Raw genomic sequence first — 23,467 nt, forward strand, 5'->3', positions numbered from 1 at the left:
TCACGATGATGGAACATTGGCTCAGTAATTCGCATTGCTGTTTGGTCTGAGGGTTATATTGATTGGCCAAGTTAAATTGCCCTCTCGTGTCCAGGGATTGAATTAAGTAAATTAAGTGAATTAGCCATGGATAACGCGGGGACAATGCCAGCAGTCACATGACGCCAGGTTATAGCCCAACAGCTTTTTTTTGATATCATAATGGGGAGGGTTGCCCCTTCTTCTGGTGAAATATAAAGAAATTGGGAGGGGAGCTAGGTCTGGGTGAGATGCTCTTCAGTGTGTCGACACCGGCTTGATTGACTGAAATGCTCTCTCTGCACTGTAGGATTCTGTGATTCTCTCGGAGAGGGTTATGAAGGTGTTTACTGGGGTGTAAAGCCATTAGAGACGATGCTGAGACGGGGTGTACTGAGGATGAGATTTTATTCACTTGTTGTCTTCGAAAATTTAGAACAGTTAATCCTGAACCAAGAAAGACTTAATTGGGGGGTTGGGGGGGTTCATGTTATGAGATGTTTGGACAGAGTAAATAGGAGGAAAATTCCATATTTCAATTGAGTAAACGTCTAGACGTCAGCCATTCAAAACCTTTGATAAAACCTTTGAAGGACAAAGAAATGATGAGAGCAGAATCGCTGTCACTCCGAGAATCTGTTTTTCAAAATATTTGGAAAGGCACATTTGGTGACATACAAGGAAAAAAATTCACAAGGAGAGAGACAGCGTGTGGCTAGGTAAAGGTGTTGGGGTGTGGTGTAGTTGGTCGGAAGTTGCAGGGAAACAATGTCTAAGTGGGTTGACTTTAAATGTAAAGAATTTCGTGAACGTGTGCAGCTGAATATGATTCGATTCCAAAACCTCTGGATTTCGAAAGATTTGGCATAATATTCTACCTGAAGCATTGTGAATGGAACTGAGTGGATTTTTCTTTGTTGTGAAGGGAAGATATTACATAATGAATAGGAAGTGACCAGCTGCTTGGAGACCGACTTACTGCTTTAATCACATGCGATAAGGATGTGAGGACAAATACCATGATGTTTGGTCCATTTAATACTCGGTGAAATCTGCCAAAGCAACGAGCAACAAAACTGGTGGATTTTCTTTTGCACTTTAACCCTTTGATTTTCTAAGCAGTATTTTCCTAAAGCTGAAATAAAGTCTGAGCAAATTTGACTACAACATTAATCGTTCCAATGAGATAAATCTAATTCACTTGTGATTATTACAATGAACATTGTGAGGTTGCAGCAAAATTAAAATGAAACGAACAAAACAGTGTTTCTTGTGATTTAATCCATTTTGGGTTCAGCCATATCGGAAAGGCCATTCAGACACAACATCGCTTTTATTTCCCTCTCCATGGCTGCTTCTTCACGTGAAAGAGAATGTGACTGAAGAAATTATGAGTCAAATGTAGATGTGATTATGAGGGAAAATTCTTGTTCTCTGTTTCATTCCGACACAGTTCTGACTCAGAATGTATCACTGACAGCTATTCATTCTGACGAACATGGCGATTTGTTGGCATTTGCTGTTATTATAATTCTGGTGCAAGCAGAATCACAATGGTGTGGATTTGATTCCGCTCTGCAAATTTCTCATCCTTCACTTTCACCACATATAACCTGATGAGGTGACATGTCACCACTCTACAAAATGTGCTGAGAAGACTGAATGATTGTGGTGGTGGGTTATTACACCACTGTGCTCCGCATTCACGAGTTCGAGTCACACTCTGGTTGCTAACTTCACAAACCGCTCCAGCAGTTTTTATTGGCACCTCACACATCTGGTATAGAATGGATAGAGAATCTTGTTCTTGACCTTCACTGCACGGGAGATTCACGAATAATTGGCACCACGTTAAAGTCGAAATGAAGAGTGAGAGCAGTCATTCTATTCAATTGCAGATTAACTTAGTGTAATGAGAAAGAACACATTTTTCTTTCCGCCCCACATTCCATCTAGTCTTTCTATGAATTTGTATCGAAAGAATGAGAAACAAATAACAATAGATCGGGAGCACAAGTTTATCCAGTTGGGGGGGGGGGGGGCGGGGTGGGGGGAGTTGGGGGGGCGGCGCATGAGTATCTTAACCTAACACTTCACACAATGATCTGATCAGTAATTCAAACAGTGACTCGGAATTGGAACCACAGAAAACTTCTGCAATGAAACGAACTTTTCATTCTTTCACAAGTTTCTGCTGTGTGTGAATCATACAGCGATCCATCATCCAGCGTGATCACTGACTTGCCAATTGTATAAGGTCTACCAATTTTCTTCAGCTTTCACAACTTATGTATGCAGCCACCTGTGCTGTGCCCAGTGTCATTTGTTATCCCCAGGTCACAGTACATTTCATCTTCCTGAGATTATGAGCCTTGTTCCTGATCTGTCTGATCTGTTTAATAATCCTTTTCTATCACTTCATCCCATCCCCCCACAATTCTGAACTTACTAATAAAATAAGGCGTTTGACAAAATGTTGAACAAATGGAAGTTTGCCATTCAGCCCATGGAGTCTGCCCCACCATTCAACGAACTCATGTTTGATCTGATAATCTTTAACTCCTTTCTGCCCACTTACCTCGTCAAATTTTCAACATCTTTCTGTTTAACTATCTGGCACAATTTGAAAACACCCAACAACACTGATGGCACAGATTGTTTGGCCGCTGAGCAAAGAGATGACTCCTCATTTCTGAATTAAATGGGCAATATCTAATTCTGAGATTATGTCCTCTGGTGCTCTCCTCACAGCATGGGGCAAACCATCTGCCCGTATCTACCCTGTCAAGATTCCACGAATATTGAACGTTTATGATTCGTGTTAAATGATTGTAGAGCACCCCTCCACCTCCTTTGTTTCGAGGAGAATAATCCCAGCCTAACCAATCATTCCACGAAGGTCTATTTTATACAGAGTTGGCAACATCCTCGTAAATCTCTGCTGTCCCCTGCAGCGTCCTTACATATTCTTAAGACAGTTGGAGAAATTTCGGTGATGAAATGGGTAGGAATTTCGGCCGCAGACCAAATACAGCAATGATAAATCTGACAAATCAGAATCTAATCATATTCGATTGTCATTTGATGGCTTCATTGTAGCTGAATTCCTCCGTGTAATCGTCCTGACAGCTAGTGTTTAGGAGAAATGGAACCTGATCGCGCATAAAAGAAGTTGATGACAAAAATATGTCCGTCGGTCGACTTTGTTTGATCATTAACTCAACCCTTGTCTCTGTGAAGCCGACATCGTCCACAACGCACAAATTAGATGTTGAACAGAACTCTCTCCATTTGCCGAGGTGGGTGCCGCTGAAATACCACTGAAGGAACTGGAAACCCTCCACGACAATACAGTCACTTACTGTACATTGTTCAATGCCTGAATATTTATTCACTTCACTGCTGAGGCACAATTGCAGCAGAGTGCACCACCTAGAATATTCACTGAAGTAAGTCACACAGGCTTTGTTGACAGAACCTTCAAAGCTCAAAGACTGTACCGACTATAATGACAAGGTTGAAGATGCACTGAAACGTCACCATTTATGAATTACCCTCCAAGGCACATACCAGCATGACTTGGAGAGGAAGCAGTGATAAATTCATTGAGTGGTGAAGCGGTCTTGATGGGCAAAGAGTTATACTCGAGCCCTCCACATTTTATTTTACAATTTTGAAAAATGTTGATTATCGCATTGACCAGACTTGTGCTCATTCCATCAGTTGTTTCCAAAATTGGCGTTTGCTAAAGATCGAATATCATTCTCAGACTGTGGTCAACAAAGAGCCTCTCGTACAACTGATCTCCCTGCCCAACAATCTTCAGAGATCTGTGAATATCTACTACAAAATCTCTTTGGTCCTGTACATCGCTCAGAATCCTCACTGCTATTGTTTCAACTCTCCAAATTCATTACCACTTACTGGTTTGGATTCAATTCCATTCGCCGTTGTTCCTTTCCACCTGATTGATACATCCCTGCGATCCCTGATATTATTCATCACAGTCACCAAGACGACCAATTGTTGCATCGTCTGTAAACATCTAAACGTGACTCCTACAACTCTGTTTGAATTATTGATCTAAATCAGGAAACAGTGGTACTCCACTGGAAACAGGCATCCAAGCATTGTTCAATGCTGGATGGGATGAACACCTGCAATAACAGCAGAATCGGACCCTTGCTATCATTTGTAAACCTGATTGCAACTCTGCAGGTTGGTCTCCTGACTGATTCCTTCTCACATAGGGGAGTGGTGAATGACCTGCCCACATTGTGACTGAGGAAGTGAGTTTACATTTCAGCGGGCAATTAAATCCCTTCCTACAGACCCCGTCCCCATGGACCTGACTTCATGGAGGCGTGGGTATTCTTGTGTCTATTTAGTTTGGATAATCAGCTGAATTTGAGACCACGCTGAGACGATTCCCAATTTTCCCGGTCATCCATGTATCTTTTTTATCCTTCCTTATTCTCCCCAGGAGTGTGACCATGTATCTTTTTTATCCTTCCTTATTCTCCCCAGGAGTGTGACCATCATAGTCTGAACAGCATTTGTTGTTCAACCTTAACTCTCCTTGAACTGAGTCAGAGGGAATGTATGGCTGAACCATACTATTGTGGGTCTGGAGTTATATGTTGGCAGGTCTCTTTAAGGACGGCAGATTTCCCTTTTGAAGGGACATGAATGAATGGGTTTTCAGCAAATTAAAACTTTTTGTCACTCTTCCTCTCAGCGGGTTTATATTCCAGATTTTATTCATCGAATCTAATTACCAGCAGCTGCAATGCTCCAGTCTCCAAGGGTTGCTCGCCCAAATATCGCCATTATATTTACAGATGACACGAAGATTGGTGGAGTAGCAGAAAGCATAGGGGACTGTCAAAGAATGAAGGAGAATATAGATAGGGCAGTTGAGCGGAGAAGAGGCAGATGGAGTTGAATCCAGGCAAATGTGAGTTGATGCATTTTGGGAAGTCTAATTCCTGGACAGATGCATGTGTAGGAAGAGTGCAGAGGGATGCTTTGGAATTGGGTGATAGGTTTAGACAATGGATTTGGATCAGCTCAGGCTTCGATATCCAAAGGGCGTGTTCCTGGGCTGTAAATTTTCTCTGTTCTTTGTTCTTCTTTGTTCACTACTCTGTCAACTTCATGCTACATTGCTGCATCTCAGAGAATGATATTGTCAATTCTAATTTTCACAGAGGGAATGAGAATATGACATGTGGCTGTGTCGGAATTAAAGTGATGTACGCTGGTCTGGAGTGTTTATTGGGAGCAAGCGGCTGATGTGGAGATGATGTGATCAAAAACAGCTCTTAATGTCGAAGTAACAAAACAGCGCATTGTTAAAGGAAAATTTCAGAGAATGCTTTCAATTAATCGATCTCTCGCTGAAGGCTCCAGCACGCTTCAGCTGATCCAATCTGTATTGCGGGTTAATGCTGGTGTTGTATCCTAATACAACAATTATGTTCTTCGTTCCCGCCTTTGACCAGGAGCACTCCCAGCTTTGGCATTTCTTTCGCCTCGGTGCCATCATAGAAGAACCAGGTGCTCATCTTCAAGCCAATCAATCCATTTCGATACTATGGTTGTGAGATCAATTCTCATGTAACAGCTTTTACCACTTGGACCAGAGATTATTCGAACATCAGGCTATGGAAAAGGACACAGGGCAGCACTGAGGAAAAGAAAATTTATTCGAAAATATTTCTGTCTGTGGACTTCTACATCATTTATTCCACTTGCTCATTTAGCTCTGTCTTGTCTATTGTGTGCAGTTATGCAATTCGTATTATAGAACGGATATGATAGCACTGGAAATGATGCAGGAGAGATTTAACAGGATATTGTCTGGGTAGAAGAGTTTCAGTTGTGAAGAGAAATTGGACAGACTGGAGGCGTTTTTCTTAGAGTCGAAGAGATTGAGAGGAAACATGATTGAAATGCAAAAAATAATCAGGAATATGGATGGCATAGACTGAAATCAATGTTTTTCTTTGATGGTGAGATCGATCACGGGGGGAGGGGCAGGGTGGCATAGATTTAAGTATAGAGGAGGAAAGGTTTGAGTGAATGTTCAGACAAATGTCTTGAAACAGCCGTGGGTTGAAATCTGGAACTCATTGCATGCAAAGGTTGCAGAGGCAGAAATCCTCAAAACTTTCAGATGTTTTCCGATGTGAATTTGTGATGCCAAGACATACAAGGCTATAGGCCAAGTAATTTTAAAAAGTGTTCCGATAGTTAAGCGAATGTTAATTTCCAGTATTAACACATAGGCTTATTTTTGCATAGAATTCCTGGGTAGTACCACCGCCTGTCACTGCGTGAAGTCGGGTTCAATTTGCGTCCAGGACAGGCGCTTGCATATTGGGAGGGCTCAGTGGGTAGAACTGCACCATTCAGCGTCAGAAATCCGCCTTTGATTCAAGTCTTGTGTGACTGACTGTGTGGAATTTGCACACTCCTGCTCTCTCTCTCTCTCTCTCTCCCGTGTGAGTTTTCTCTGGCTGCTCCGATTCCTTCCCACAATGCAAATGTGTGCAATTCAGGTAAATGGCAAACAAAATCTGAATGCACTGTAAGTGCTGTAAATAAGAGACAAAATTCAGAATTGCAGGTCGGGGAAAACAGAATGACCATTTCGGGTCAACAGACCCTTCATAGGACCTGATTTTAATTCTCAATGTTAATTATGATTTCTCTCCACTGATGCTGCCTGACTCGCTGAGCTTTTGGAGTAATTTCTATTTTTGTAGGTGCACCATAAATGCAGGTTTAGAAAGATAGAGTGGAGAGTGTGAATCTCTTCCATGGCACAGTGCAGACTCAACTGGCCACATGGTTTCTTTATGCACTGTGTCTAATTCCACTAACTCTGAATCTATAAGTTTTTGTCCTTTTTTTAGTTTTTGGTTTTCACATCTCTCCTGTCATGTGAATTGCAGAGCAGGACAATCGACGGTTCGGACATAAGCCACCAAGAAAACTTTACCACCTGACGCCTGGAAGATGAACGCCTCATATTCTGCCTTGGTACCCTGCAACCACACGGGATAAATGTGGATTTCGGTGGCTTCCTCATTTCCCCTCCCCCACATTATCACAGTCTGAAACATCCAACTCAGCACCACCCTTCGGACCTATTCATCTCTACCCCTCTGACTTATCACCTTCTCCCCTCCTCCATCCACCATTTGCTTTCCCAGCTACCTTGCACCCAAGCCCAACCCCCTCCCAATTATCTCTCAGTCCCCACCCTCAAGCCTCATTCCTGATGAAAGATTTAAACGTCGATTCTCCCACTCCATGGATGCTGCCTGACCTGCTGTACTTTTCCAGCACGACACTATTGCCATGGCGAAGATAGACAAGCTCAGTTCAGGCTCTTTATCTGGGAGCGGAGAAAGCTAAGTGAGGAAGTGATTAAGGTGCACATTAAGGGGATCGGTACGTGTGATAGGAATGAACTTCTTATGGGAAGAGTTAACATCCAGGGGTTTCTGTTAAACGCAAGGGAGAGAGGATGTTCAGATGAGATATAGGAAGAAAGTTTTCACTCTGAGAGTATTGTAAAATTGGAAGTCACTGTTTGAACGTGTGGTAAAGCTATGAGTCATCAAAACATTTCAGGAGTATTTAGCCGAATACTTGAGAAGCGAGAGCACTCTTGAATAAGGAGCAGTTAGGGAAAGTGGGGTGAAGATGTCTGATGAAAGATCGCAACACTGCACAGAAAATACAGAGCATGAAAGCATGGGAAGGTTAAAGGCATGGAAACGACTGGCAATCTGTTACAAGGGGTCTCCAGAATGCTACATTCGTCAAAAGGTCACTGTGGCAGGATGGGATAAGAACAGTGGAATGCTCCTACACCAATTAGCAGAGTCAGACTGAGGCTGAAAGGTTACTATGGCAGACTGAGATAATAACAATTAATAAAGTCAGCCTTGCCTACTAAATATTATCATGGCAGTTTGGGAAACGTCGTGACAGTACATACTTAGGACATGAATTAAAATAATTAATTGATAATAGAGTCAGCCTGCTTGAGACACTTGTCGCAGGATATGGCATTAAATATCGAATTAGTAGTTAGTAGAGTCAGCTTGGGACAGGAAAACATTGTGATAGATGGGGTAGCTAAATATCTAATCATGACAGGTTAGTCTGGGATGGAGGTTCGTTGTAGCACAGGTGGCAGTAGAATACGTAATAGTTACAGTAGAATAAATTAGGAAAAACAATAGTGGCAGAAGTAGAACGATAATGGGAATTAGCACCATTGGTTTATTGTATACCTGGAGTGAGGTAATTCTGACTAACACAGTTGGCATTCTGATAAGCTAACAAGACATGATTAAAGACAAAGGTATAAAGTGATGGAGTTTAATTCAGATGCATGTGAGGTGCTGAATTTTGGGAAAGCAAATCTCAGCAGGACTTATACACTTATTGGAAAGTCCCTAGGGAGTGTTGCTGAACCAAAAGACCTTGGAGTGGAGGTTCATAGCTCCTTGAAAGTGGAGTCGCAGGTAGATAAGATAGTGAAGAAGGCATTTGGTATGCTTTCCTTTTTAGGTCAGAGTCTTGAGTGCAGGTGTTGGGAGGGCATGTTGCGGCTGGACAGGCCATTGCTTAGGCCACTGTTGCAATATTGCGTGCAATTCTGGTGTCCTTCCGATCGGAAAGATGCTGTGAAACTTGTAAGGGTTCAGAAAAGATTCACAAGGATGTTGTCAGGGTTGGAGGATTTGAGCTATAGGGAGAGGCTGAACAGGCTGGGGCTGTTTTCCCTGGAGCTTCGGAAGCTGAAGGGTGACCTCATAGAGATTTACAAAATTATGAGGTGCACGGAAAGGATAAATAGACAAAATATTTTCCCTGAGGTTCGGGCAGTCCAGAACTAGAGGGCATAGGTTTAGTGTGAGAGGGTTAAGATATGAAAGACACCTAATGGGCAAACTTTTCACACAGAGGGTGGTACGTGAATGGAATGAGCTGCCAGAGGATGTGGTGGAGGCTTGTACAATTGCAACATTTGAGAGGCATGTGTCCAGGAAGGGTTTGGAGGAATATGGTCCGGGTGATTGCAGGTGGGACTAGACTGGTAGGGATATCTGGTCAGCATGGACAAGTTGGACAGCAGTGTCTGTTTTGATGCTGCACATCTCAATGACCCTATGACTCTATGCCATGGACCCTGAGGTTCGTGCGAGTCGAAATTTTGTTTTCTGAATGTCACTGTTTTTGTTTGCCAATAAAAGATCTCCTTGATAAACTCCCCATCTCCTGGTGATTGTCGACATCTTCTCGATGACAACCGCAACTTTGGGTGCAGTAAAATTGTGGCGAGTGCAGCTCTGTGGCGCAATGGAAAGCGTGTTAGATTTCTACAAATTTGGGAACTTTGCAATTCAATGTTTGTGGGTTGAACCGCACTAGAATTGGAGTTAAATTCAGTTTTCAGCTGAAACGTTGAGTGTTTTGCTGATTCATCGCCAATTCCTATCGTCTGGAGTTCTCATCCCTGCTACTGACCACAGGAAATTCATTCCCTACTTGGTTGTGAGTTTTTACAGAATCATATCGTTTGAATAATGATCAGATCAGAATCAGATGCTCATCGGCAAAACCTGCAAATTTCGTGCAGAAACCCACTGTGCAACGTGTTCTTGGATGTCCGAATGGTGAAGATTATTGACGGATGCAATATGTATCATGTTACCTGTATGAACAGAAATTTTCGATTGCTTAAATGTCTTTATCGCATTGTATGACAGGTTGTTGTGGATGAGCTGGGCAAAGACATTGACATGTTTGGTCAGCCATGATCATATCAAACGGCGGATAGACAGTGAGAGAATTAATCCCACGCTGTTGGTCTCATTTTTCTCACAAACCAGTTAGTCAACGAACTGAGCTAACCGACTTCCATTCAATGCAGAGCTAAACCAAACAGATCAGTGCATTTGAATTATATAATATTTCATGTAGAATGAGCTGCTGCACCTTCCAACCCCATTAGCTCTTCTTACACTTAACATTTTCAATTGCAGGTGTTATGCAATTTCTTTCCTATGAATGTTAACCACTTCCAGAGTGTTTCCCTTTTGCACCCCCATCCAGGCAGCCCAGAATCACTGTCGCTGTTTAATTCACTCCTTGTGTGCCTGCACGCGCTTTTCGAATATTCTGGAATCAGCTCCTAAAATGTTTTTATTTCTGAAAATTCATCTCCGAATGCAATAACTCTCAGAATATAAAATGCCTGACCAAAATTATTTCCCGTGCCCTGTTGGGTTTGAAGTTCTAACGTCTAGTTTCCACTCACTGAAACGAGGAAACTTCCCTCATATTTACTCTTAAGATCTTCACATCAGCTGGATAACCTCTATTCGGACACAACAAAGTCTCTCCTGATTTCTCCCGCATTATTATTTATCTATGCCATCATCCCATTAAACCCTCTCTTTTCTTTTCTGGTGGCTTTATCTCCCAGTAAACCTCATTTCCTTCATTTCGAACAACATGGTATCATGGGCGTGTCATTCCTAACGTCTTTGTATTTCAGTAAACGGTGCCCGTGTCATTATTCATGTCCTTCTATCCCTGCAAATTTCCACCTGAGAAAGGATGCTGGGTCGAATTCAATGCATGAAAACTCACCACTAAGCTGTGCAATCTTATTACCGAAACAGGAAAGGTGGAAACAATTTCAATTACAGCTGCAACAGAATCGGGTCAAATCGCAGTCACATGCTTGACTGTTGTTCTTATAGTTATTTCTTCTCTACGTGGGCTGAAGTTACATAGTGAGGGATCAATTACTATTGCCAGACATACATAAGGGGGCGTATGAAATGCTGAAGTTGTGAGCTCAGAACAGGTTTTTATTGACATAGACCATTCACTGTTCGAACATCAGTCTTAGGAATTAGACAGAGAGCGATTTTGAGCAAAATTTGAGCAGGGACGTTTACGCCATAACGTAATACCAAATTATGTGGTTACTTTGTTGTTTACCTCATTTGTGTGTTTTGCCTCATTGAGGATTTTGAAGTTATCCTCTCTATACAAAAGTTTCGTGCTTTTGCACCATTATACAAAAGATGCAGTACAATAACACCCAACGCTGTTTCAGTCTACTTGTACCGATATTGACCCCTGGAAACAGCACTATGCACTCACCTCGAGTCTGGAAAATAATTTGTTACATTCCCATTCTTATGGCCCTTTTCATTCCATCGGCTTCTGTTCTTCACAGAACCCGATTCAGCAGATCTTGTCACTGAGTCATTACTTTGTATGTGTTCAGATCATGTGAGCAGAATATCACAGTCCATAACCCAGAAGTCAGACCATACTCAGGGAACCATACTCTGCTCTAGATCATTTCATGACCACCAGGAAGAAATATCTGTGATCTTCAAAATTTACTCACCTGTTTTTCAGAAGCAAGATAAACAATTCCAGGTTTCTGCTTTTGTTGTCACACCGACAAGGTTGTAATTGCTGGAACAAATTGAGACTGTCCGCTCTTCCAGATCAATTTTCTCCCCAGGAAGTGTTAAGATGATGGTCTAAATGGGATTCTTCTAAAAAGAAGAATCTTTTTATCGATTGTTTTCTGGTTTAGGGCCGACCAGGCTCCCGCTGGGCCTCTATGCTAGCGTTGATCACAGCAGTTTCCCGCAGACGTCAGAGTTTTTGCAGCAAGTACCTTCAAGGATGACATCAAAAGATATTTGCTGTTACTGTATGATATTCTACCAATAGAGACAGCTCTATCAATGGAGGCAGCTCAGTCCGCTGGGATGGGATAATTTCTGCACTGTGTCCTGCGGATCAGATACAATGCATTTTATCATTCAGATCATACAGACTGAGAGTGCTCGAAAAGGCAAAGCGAGATTTCCCCACAGGAGTTTATTGTAGGTGGAACAATACCAGTGGCACTACCCTAACCGAGGAAAGAACAGTCTCAGAAGTCCATTTGGCAAGTTTACTTTTCAGACTCTGCTCACCATGCTCCACGAGCCCTGCAGCCTGTGGGCAATAAGCACAATGAAGTTGGTGGTGAATCCCAAAATGAAAGTATAATTCTTCATTAATATGTCCAATAAAATGGAGGTGGGGGGGGGGCATTGTCAGAAGGTAGACAATATCAAATACCAAAGCAGGCTATAATCTCCTTGAGTAAAATATTTACAACAGTTTGAGCAGTAGCGTTGGAAGTGGGGTCAGCTTCAACCCATGAAGGAAAAGAAAATCAACAATGACCAAAACATACTTATAGTCGTGACACCTTTGCAACTCGATGAAGTCTTTAAACATCTTTTGCAGTTGGCATTAGGTGGTTAGAGGTCGACTCACCCTTGTCAGAGAACATAGAACAGTGAAAGGACAGCACAGAACAGGCCCTTTCACCCACGATGTTTAATCCTAATGTAAAATATTGTAACAACCTACACACCCCTCAATTCACTGCTATCCATGTGCAAGTCTAGAAGTTGCTGAAATGTCCCCAATAACTCTGCTTCCACCACTACCACTGGTAACGTATTCCATGCATTCACAGCTCTCTGTGTTAAAATAAAAACTGCTTCTGACATCGCCTTTATACCTTCCTCCTAATATCTTCAAACTATGAGTTCTCATACCAGTCAATCTTGTCCTGGGGAAAATACTCTAGCTATTGACTCTATCTATTCCTCTCATTATTTTGTACACCTCTATCAGGTCTCCTCTCTTCCTCCTTCTCTCCAGAGAGATATCCGAGCCTATTCAACATTTTGTTTCGTAAGCCAAGCCCTCCAGTTCAAGCAGAATCCTGGTAAACCTTCTTTGCAGCCCCTCCCAAGCCTCTGTATCTTTCCTACATTAGGGCGACCAGAACTGGGCACAATATTTCAAGTATTGCTTCACCAGGGACTTGTAGAGCTGCAGCAAATCCTCACTGCGCATAAACTGTTTCCCCCCATTGATGAAAGCCAAAACTCCATATGCTTTCTTAACAACCTTATCCACTTGTATTGCAACTTTGAGGGATCTATGTACTTGCCCATCCAAATCCCTCTGTTCCTCCACACTGCCTTAAATCCTATCTTTAATCCTATATTCAGCATTCGAGCTCCACCTTCCAACATGCATCATTTCGCATTTATCCAGGTTGAACACAATCTGTCATTTCTCAGCCCAGCTCTCCATTCTGTCTATGTCACGCTGCAGCCTGCAGTAGCCATTTATACGATCACTGACACCTCCAAACTTTATGTCATCTGCAAATTTACTAACCCTCCCCTCAACCTACTCATCCAAGTCATTTTAAAAAACTACAAAAATCAGAGGCCCATGTACAGAACCCTGGGAGACCCCACTCAACACTGTCGTCTAGGCAGAATACGTTCCATCTACAGCCACCCTCTGCCTTCTGTCAGCCAGTCAATTCTGTGTATATCTGTTTAATGCCTGGAAGCAGAGTGTTGATGGAGGGTTGTCTGTTTATGTCTGATTAATGGTCGGTGAGAGGGGGGTGGTGAAGGGTTGTGTGTGTTTTTTCTGTATATATCTGCTTAATGACAGGAGACAGACTGGTGGTGGTCGAAAGTTGTGTGTGTCTATTTATGTGCATATCTGCTCAATGGAAGGATAACAGGGCAGTGGTGGAGGGTTGTGTGTGTGTGTTTCTGTGTATATCTGTTTAATGGCACGAGATAGGGTTGTCCCGGAGGGGTGTGCCTGTGATTCTGTGTATGTCTATTTAAGGGCTGGAGACAGGGTGGTGGTGTGTGTGTTTCTGTGTATATCTGTTCAGTGGCAGGAGACAAGGTGGTCATGAAGAGTTGTGTGTGTGTTCCTGCATATATCTGCTCAATGGCAGGAGGCATGTTGTTCATGGATTTTTGTGCTTGTGTGTGTGTTTCTGCGTGAATCTATTTAATTGTAGGAGATAGGGTGATGGTGGAGGATTGTGTTTGCATGTGCGTTTTTGTGTATATCTGTTTAAGGGCAGTAGGCAGGGTGTTCGTAGAAGTTTGTGTGTGTATATTTCCGTGTATAACTGCTTGATGAGAGGAGATATGGTGGTCAAGGAGGTTTGACTGAGTGTGCGTGTGTGTTTCTGTGCATATGTGCTGAATGGCACGAGACAATTTGGTGTGTGTATGCTATTGTGTATATCTGTCCAATGGCAGGAGGCAGGGTGTTCATGGAGTGTTGTGCATGTGGGTGTTTCTGCGTATATCCTTTATAATGGCAGGAGACAGGGTGGTGGTGGAGGATATGTGTCTGTGTTTCCGTGTCTAAGTGTTTATTGGTAGGAGACACTTTGGTGGTGGAGGTTTGTGTGTGTGTGTGTTTCTGTGCATATCTGTAAAATGGCAGGAGACAGGGTGGTGGTGGTGGAGGGGTACGTGTGTGTTTCTGTGTATATCTGTTTAATACCAGGAGACAGAGTGTTGTTGGAGGGTTGTCTGTTTGTTTGTTTTTTTCTGTGTCTGTCTGTTTAATGCTGGTGTTAGGGTGGTGGTGCAGGGAAGTGTATGTTTTTTCTGTAAGTATCTGCTTAATAACGGGAGACCGACTGGTGGTGGTGGAGGGTTGTGTGTGTCTGTTTCTTTGTATATCTGATTAATTGCAGGAAACAGTGTGGCGGTGGAGCGTTCTGTATGTATGTGTGTTTCTGTGTATATCTGTTTAAGGGCAGGCGACAGGGTGATGGGAGAGGGACGTGTGCGTGTTTCTGTGGATATCTGTTTTATGGGCTGGAGAGAGTGTGGTAGTGGAGGGTTGTGCGTGTGCGTTTCTGTGTATGTCTGATGAACGGCAGGAAACGGGGTGGTGGTCAAGAGATGTGTATATGTGTATGTTTGTGTGTTTGTGTATATACCTGCTTAAAGGCAGGAGACAGGTGGTAGTGGAGAGTTTCGTGTCTGTATTCCTGTATCTATGTGCTTACTGGCAGGAGACAGGGTGGTGGTGGAAGGTTGTGTATGCATGTGCGTTTTATCCGTTTAAGGTCAGTAAGCAGGGTGTTCATAGAAAATAGAATATAGATCATTATGGTGCAGGACAGGCCCTTCGGCCCTCAATGTTGCTCCGACCTGTCATTCCAATCTGAAGCCTATCTAACCCACATTATTCCATTTACGTCCATATGCTTGTCCAATGACGACATAAATTTACTTAAAGTTGGCGAATCTACTACCATTGAAGGCAAAGCATTCCATACCCTTACTACTCTCTGAGTGAAGAAACTACCTCTGACATCTGTCCTATATCTGTCACCTCTCAATTTAAATCGATGCCCCTCGTTCTCGCCGTCAACATACTTGGAAAAAACTCTCCCTGTCCACCCTATCTAATTCTCTGATTATCTTATATGCCGCTATTGAGTCATGTCTCAAACTTCTCTCCAACGAAAACAGTCTCAAGTCCCTCAGACTTTCCTCAGACGACCTTCTCTCCTTACCAGGCAACATCCTAGTAAATCTCTTCTGCACTCTTTCCAAAGCATACTTCGTATACTTCTTATATTGCGGTGACCAGAACTGTACACAATACTCCAAGTGCGGCCGCACCAGAGTTTTGTACAGATGTAGCATAACCTCATGGTTTCAGAACTTGATCCCTATATTAATGCCTTCCTAACAACACAGTCAACCTGGGTGGCAACTTTCAAGGATCTGTGTACCTGGACACCGAGATCTCTCTGCTCATCTACACTACAAAGAATCTTATCATAAGCCCAGTGCTTTGAATTGCTGTTCCTCCGACCAAAGTGCATCACCTCTCACCTGTCCACATTAAACTCCATTTGCCACCTCTCAGCCCAGCTCTGCAGCTTATCTATGTCTCTCTGTAACCTACAACATCTTTCGTCACTATCCACAACTCCACCGACCTTAATGTTGTCTGCAAATTTACTAACCCACCCTTCTCCTGCCTCATCCAGGTCGTTTATAAAAATGATTAACAGCAGTGGACCCAACACCAACCCTTGCGGCACATCACTAGCAACTGAACTCCAGATGAACATTTCCCATCAACCACCACCCTCTGTCTTCTTTCAGCAAGTCAATTACTGATCCAACCTGCTATATCTCCTACAATCCCATTCCTCCGCATTTTGAACGATAGCCTACTGTGGAGAACCTTATCAAATGCGTTGCTGATATCCATATACACCACATCATCCAGTTTACTCTCATCTACCTGTTTGGTCACTTTCTCAAAGAACTCAATACGGTTTGTGAGGCACGACATAACCTTCACAAAACCGTGCTGACTCTCCATTATCAAATTATTATTATCTAGATGATTGTAAATCCTTTCTGTTATAACCTTTTCCAACACTTTACCAATAACTGAAGTAAGGCTCACTGGTGTATAATTATCAGGGTTGTCTCTACTCCCCTGCTTGAACAGGGGAACCACATTTGCTCTCCTCCAGTCTTCTCGCACTATTCCTGTAGACAATGACGATTTAAAGATCAATGCCAAAGGCTCGGCAACCTCCTCCCTTGCTTCCCAGAGGATCCCAGGCTAAATCCCATCCAGCCCAGTGGACTTATCTATTTTCACACTCTGCAGGATTTCTAATACCTCTTCATTGTGAACCTCAATCCCACCGAGTCTAGTAGCCTGTATCTCAGTCTTCTCCTCGACAACATTGTCGATTTCTAGAGTGAATACTGTCGAAAAATATTCATTTAGTGCTTTCTCTATCTCCTCCGACTCTTCACACAACTTCCCATTAATATCCTTGATTGCCCCTAATTTTACTCTTGTCATTCTTTTATTCCTTAAATACCTATAGAAAGCTTTATGGTTTACCCTGATCCTATCGTCCAACAACTTCTCATGTCTCCTCCTGACTCTTCTGAGCTCTCTCTTTAGGGCTTTCCTGGCTACCTTGTAACCCTCAAGTGCCCTAACTCAACACTCACATCTCATCCGACCGTAAGCCTCCCTCTTCCTCTTGACCAGAGATTCTACTTCCTTCGTAAACCACGGCTCCTGCGCTCTACAGCTTCCTCCCTGCCTGACAGGAACATATTTATCTAGGACTCTCAGGAGCCTTTCCTTGAATAAGCTCCACATTTCTAATGTGCCCATTCCCTGCAGGTTCCTTCCCCATCCTATACTTCCTAAATCTTGCCTAATCGCATCGTAACTGGCGTTCCCTCCGCTGTAAATTTCGTGGAAGTTGTGTGTGTGTGCATTTACATGTATAACTGTTTGATGGCAGGAGACAGGGTTGTCGAGGAGATTTGAGTGAGTGAGTGTGTGTTTCCATGTATATGTGCTTACTGGCACGAGACAGTTTGATGTGTGTGTTTTTTGTGTATATCTGTCCAATGACAGGAGGCAGGGTGTTCATGGAGTTTTGTATGTGCTTGTGTGTGCGTGTGTGTGTATGTTTGTGAGTTTCTGCATACATCTTTTTCATGGCAGGAAACAGGGTGGTGGTTGAGGGATGTGTGTGTGTTTGTGTGTATATCTGCTTAAAGACAGGAGACAGGGTGGTGGTGGAGGGTTGTGCATTGGGTTCAGTGTCTACCTGTTTAATGTCAGGAGGCAATATGGTCATATTGGGTTGAGTGCATGTGTGTCAATGTGTATATATATTTAAGGGCTAGAGACAGGGTGGGAGTGGAGTGTGCTGTGTGTGTGTTTCTGTGTATAACTATTAAATGGCAGGTGGCATGTTGGTGTGGAGGGTTGTGTGTGTGCTTCTGCGTATATATGCTAAATGGCAGGTGACATGATTGTGTGTGAGTGTTTCTCTGTATACCTGCTCAATGGCAGGAGTCAGGATTGTCATGGAGGGTTGTGTGTGTTTCTGCGTATCTCTATTCAATGTCAGGAGACAGTGGTGTTGAAGGGGAGAGTGTCTGTGTTTCTGTGTCTGCGTGCTTAGTGGCAGGTAACAGGGTGGTGGAGGATTGTGTATGTTTCTGTGTATACCTGTTTAAAGTCAGTAGACAGGGTGTTCGTGGAAGGTTGTATGTGTGTTTCTGTGTATATCTGTTTAATTGCAGGAGACGTGGTTGTGCTTGAGGGTTGTGCATGCGTTTCTGCGTATATCTGCTTAATGGCAGGCAACAAGATGTTGGTCGGGGGTTTTGTGTGTTTTTGTGTGTTGGTGTTGCTGTGTGTATGTGTTTAATGGCATAAAACAATGTGGTGGTTAACACTTGTGTGTTTGTGCATTTATACGTACATCTGTTTAATCGCAGGGGACAGGGTTGTGGTGGAGGGTTGTGTGTGTGTGTTTCTGTGCATGTCTGTTTAATGGCAGGAGACAGGGTGATGGTGTCGAGATTAGTTTGTGTTTCTGTTTATATCGGCTTAATCGCCAGAGAGAGTGTGATGGTGGAGGGTTGTGTCTGTGTGTGTTTATGTGTATGTCTGATTAACGGCAGCAAACGGGGTGGTGGTGGAGGGTTCTGTATATGTGTGTGTTTCTGTGTATATCTGTTTCAGGGCAGGAGACATGATGGTGGTCAAGGGTTGTGTGTGTGTACTTTTATATATATCTGCTAAATGGCAGCAGAACAGGGTGGTGGTGGACAGACGTGTGTGTGTTTGTGTGTATATCTGTTTAATGTCAGCAGACAGGGTGGCGGTCGAGGATTGTGTGTGTGTGTTTTTCAAAGTATATATGTTTAGTGGCAGGAGAAATGGTTGTGGTTCAATTGTAGAGTGCGTGTTTGAATGTATATCCACTTAGTGGCAGGAAATAAGGTTGTGGTGGAGGACTGTGTGTGTGTTTCTGCATGTATCTATTTAATGGCTGCTGACAGGGAGGTAGTGGGGGGTTTGTGTGTTTCTATATATATATTGAATTGCAGGAGACAGGCTGGCAATGGAGGGTTGTGCGTGTGCTTCTGTGTATATCTGTTTTAGGGCAGGAGACAGGGTGATGGTTGAGGGTTGTGTGTGTGTATTTCTGTGTATATCTGCTCAATGGCACGAGAACAGTGTGGTGGTGGAGGGTTGTGTGTGTGTGTGTGTGTGTGTGTGTGTGTGTGTTTCTGTGTATATCAGTTTAATGCCAGGAGACAGAGTGTTGGTGTAGGGTTGTCTGTGCGGTTTTTTTTGTACCAGTCTCTTTAATGGTAGTTGATAAGGTGGTGGTGCAGGGTTGTGTGCGTTTTTCTGTATATATCTGCTTAATGACAGGAGACAGACTGGTGTTCGTGGAGGGTTGTGTGCATGTGTGTTTCTGTGTATATCTGTTTAATGCCAGGAGACAGGGTGGTGCTGAAGATATGCGTGTATGTTTCTGTGTACATCTGTTTAGTTGCAGGAGACAGTGTGTTGGTGGAGGATGGTGTGTGTGTGTATCTGTGTATATATGTTTAAGGACTGGTGACAGGGTGGTGGTGGAGGGTTGTGTGTGTATTTCTGTATATCTCTGCTTAATAATAGGAGAACAAGGTGGTGTTGGAGGATTGTGTGTGTGTGTGTTTCTGTGTATATTTATTGAAGGGCAGGAGACAGGGTGGTGATGGAGGATTGTGTGTGTGTGTTTCTGTGCATATCTGATTAATGGTAGGAAACAGGGTGGTGATGGAGGATTGTGTGTGTATTTCTGTGTGCACCTGTTTAATAGCAGGAGACAGGGTGTTCGTTGAGTGTTGTGTGCGTGTGTTTCTGTATACATCTATTTAAGGGCTGCAGACAGGGTGGTGATGCAGGGTAGTGTGCGTGCGTGTTTAATGACAGGAGACAGTGGTGGCGGAGGAACGGGTGTGTGTTTCTGTGTTTAAATGCTTAATGACAGGAGACAGGCTCCAGTATGTTGGAAAGAGTAGTTTGGAATTGCCCTGTTGTTAGTTGTCTGATGACTTTATGGCTCATGCCCTAGGACTGCCTCACATTTCGCATTCATGCTCGTTGTGTCTGAAAATGCATTTGGTTTTCCAGTTTTGTTTGTGTTCGGTGTTAAATGCTTTCTATTTTGCGATTCGCTTAATACATTACGAACTAACAGGGTTTCTGAGGTAACTTCCAGCTGCAAAAATCCTCAACTGAGAATCTGGGAAACTTTCACGGAGTATGGTCAGTCGGAGCAAAAGTAAGGATGTCGTTCGTTTCTGCAGTGTTTCACAATACGACCTTTCCCGTGAGCAGTCGAGCAGACTAAATGATTTTGCCACAGACTGCGACGGTAAGCTCCGCAAAAACGTAATTCTTTAAAGCAGGTGTAAGCAACACAACGTTATTGGGGTACACCGCGTGGAAACAGATACTTCGGTGTATCTCGTCCATGCTCAGCACATAGCCAAAATTAAACAAGTCCCATTAAACAACGAGCTCATGGAAACAGAAAGGTGAAAGGTAGAATGGCTTCAACTTTCAGTGCTGGATGCCACTGAGCCCCAGCAGGAACAGTGGAGGCCAGTTTCTGTAGTGTAGTGGTCATCACGTTCGCTTCGCATGCAAAAGGTCCCCAGATCGAAACTGGGCAGAAACAGTTTTGTTCTTCAACTGCAGCCTTTTACATGGACAAGAACGGAGCTTACATGCTTGCTTTCCCATCTGCAAACCTGCCTTCGAGATTGCTTAAACAAATCTGCTCTCGTAGTGAAATGCAATGCAGTTCCATTTACTAACAGTGCAAAGCATTGTAAAGTTTTTCTCCAACCTGGTTCTGATCATATGCCATTCTGTTTGAGAGTGTAGTTACCCCCTTCTGATCCTTCCACGAAAAGCATTACCGCATTTGCATTCCTTGCGCAGGCGGCCCGGTTCAAAGACAGGGAAGCAGCCGATGCGCTGGTGTCACAGTGCACCACGGATTCCTGAACTAATCTGTCCGTCAAATGTATCCCAAAGTCGTCTCTGAAAGAGCTCATTTGGAAGGTGTCTGTCGTTATTCAACGTGCGAGAATTGGCACCAGAGATCCTGAATCATGTTTTGGAGCAGTTCGCACGTTAGTGGCTCATTCAATCAGCAACAGCAATGAAAGAAATTACACTCTCAGAGGAACCTCTGGACCTGTGCTTTCATAGCGTCGCTAATATTAAGGTGCGCCCCGAGATCTAAGCCACGTTGGAACTGAAACGGAGGAATCGACAGAGAGACTACAGAATGACATCGCATCCATTTGGTTTTCTTGAAATCACTGACGAGCAGGAAAATGTAAACGGGAGGGCGAGTGGGGAAGTGAGGCAGTTGCAGCTCTGGAGAAAGTCCTTCTTTGTGATTCACTCAGCAACCAGACACGTGAAGGTGACTCAGGCGTGAGAGCTCTTCACATCGTGAACAAAAAGCAATCAAGGGCACTTAGCACCTCTTCCGGAGTGGGGGTGGGGTGAGGTAATTACCTTTTGACTTCTGTTACTATGTTCAGAAACTGCCTTTTAGATTGAGGTGAAAAGAAACTGCATTTCTGAAAAGCACCATGGAATTTGTTAAACTTTATTGAGTCGCTTCTCGTCGATTCCCACACAGGTTTCCGACTCAGTTGGTATCCATGAGGCTCATGTCCAGGTGTGAACATCTCTGCAGCAAATTGCACGGTTAAGGTAAAAGGCACGGAAAGTGGCATCTCGAACCGGCCCCGAGGTCAGACCTTCCTCACAATGTAATCTGTCGTTCTCGGATTGGATGCGACCTCCGGTTTTAGGGTGGAGAACATTCTTTGGGAACCTTATTCTGCAAAACAGACACAATGACTGAAACTATGCTGTACGGTATGATTTGGGACACGGCCTGCTCAGCTTTGTGCATTTTCCCTGTAGTCCGGTGTGTTTCATGTTCCGTGTCGACGTGAAAGTTGTCCTGTTTCGAGCAATGGGTGAAATCATTTAGCAAAGCAAGAATCCGAATTGCAGTAATGTCAAGCAGCTGATGGTAATTTGACCGAATCATAACCGATCGAATATTCTCACGCACTCACAGATACATTTGTAGCTGAATCCAGTCTGAGAAGATAGACTCAGCTTACCAGTGATTTTTGTCTGGATTGATGGGCTGTCATTATCTGCTGAGAAATTGATATTGTAGACGGGCACATCCCAGCAGCTGTGCGAGTCGGAGAGGGTTCAGAGAACCGTTTTCACGTGAGTTTGCATCTGTTGTTATGCAGGAGCATAATTGGAAGTGCAAGAAAATGGCGGGCCGGGCGTGTTGGTAGTGTGGCCGAGCGGTCTAAGGCGCTGGATTTAGGCTCCTGTCTCGACAGAGGCGTGGGTTCGAATCCCACCCCTGCCATTTCCTCTGAACAGCTCCAACGGCGCAGCTTGTTAAAATGCTGATTTGATCCCTGGTGCATTTCTGTTTAAAACAGAAGGAAAATGGGTTTACTTCCCGGGTAATTGACTGCGGTGTGGGAAAGTGCCGAATTTTCCAAAGTGTCTGTGCTGTCGTGATCGTGTTCGCCTCACGCGCGGAAAATCGCAAGCAGCTCTACTGTTGCTTTCTGTTCCAGGCAAGTTGAGCTTTTACTGGAACCGAATGGAGACTGTTATTTCATCGCTGTTGCGAAACTGAGTCCGACGGTGACTCGACTCGCCGTCATTCGGTTTTCTGGCCAATGAGAAAATCGTTCCAATCTATTTCGATGTCATATGTTATTGAATTTCTCCCACTTTCTTCATTTCCGTCCTGGAGACATCGGATGGGAAAGGTAATCTAATCGACACTGTTATTTGTTAAATTCACTTTTTATGGCCCATTCTTATTAGGTTCTTTCTTTCTCTCTTTTCAGCATTGTCTGGGAAGTGGTGGTTCCCTCGGGCTGCAGTATGTTTGAAAGAGTAGTTTGGAATTGTCCTGTTCTTATATGAGAGATTACTTTATGGCTCATGCCCCCGGACTGTCTCACATTTAGCATTCATGCATCTCTGTGCCTGAAAATGTATTAGGTTTGCCAGTTTTGTTTGTGTTCCGTGTTAAATGCTTTCTGTTTCGCGATTCGCTCAATACTTTACGAGTTAACAGGGTTTCTGAGGTAACTTCCAGCTGCAAAAATCCTCAACTGAGGATCTGGGAAAATTTCACAGAGTATGGTCAGTCGGAGCAAAAGTAAGGATGTCGTTCCTTTCTGCAGTGTTTCGCAATACTACCTTTCACGTGAGCATCGAACACAGTAAAGGACTGTGCCACAGACTGCGTTGGCAAGCTCCGCTAAACAGGAACCCTTTACAGCAGGTGTGAGCAACACAACGGTATTGGGGTACACTGCGTGGAAACAGATACTTCGGTGTATCACGTCCATGCTCACCACATAGCCAAAATTAAACAAGTCCCGTTCCCCAGCATTTGGCCCCAATCCCTCTAAACCCATCCTATCCAGAAACTCATCCGATTACCTTTGCAATTTTCTGAGCCTCCTCCGCTTCCTCTGGTAGCTCATTCCAAACACGCACAACCTTCTGTGTGGGAAATGTGCCTCAGGTCCTTTGTCAATTTCAGCCCACT

General features: G+C 43.6%; 2 non-coding genes across 2 annotated transcripts; both read left to right on the top strand.

Annotated features, from left to right (window-relative positions):
• The first annotated feature begins 20,442 nt into the window (after positions 1–20,442).
• On the top strand, positions 20,443–20,515 carry trnaa-cgc (transfer RNA alanine (anticodon CGC)). Its single transcript has one exon. It is a non-coding gene; the product is annotated as a tRNA-Ala (tRNA).
• A 1,661-nt stretch (positions 20,516–22,176) lies between these two features.
• On the top strand, positions 22,177–22,258 carry trnal-uag (transfer RNA leucine (anticodon UAG)). Its single transcript has one exon. It is a non-coding gene; the product is annotated as a tRNA-Leu (tRNA).
• The last annotated feature ends 1,209 nt before the right edge of the window (positions 22,259–23,467 follow it).

The sequence above is a fragment of the Chiloscyllium punctatum genome, chromosome 6 (assembly GCF_047496795.1).
Source record: "Chiloscyllium punctatum isolate Juve2018m chromosome 6, sChiPun1.3, whole genome shotgun sequence".
In the NCBI taxonomy this organism is placed as follows: Eukaryota; Metazoa; Chordata; class Chondrichthyes; order Orectolobiformes; family Hemiscylliidae; genus Chiloscyllium; species Chiloscyllium punctatum.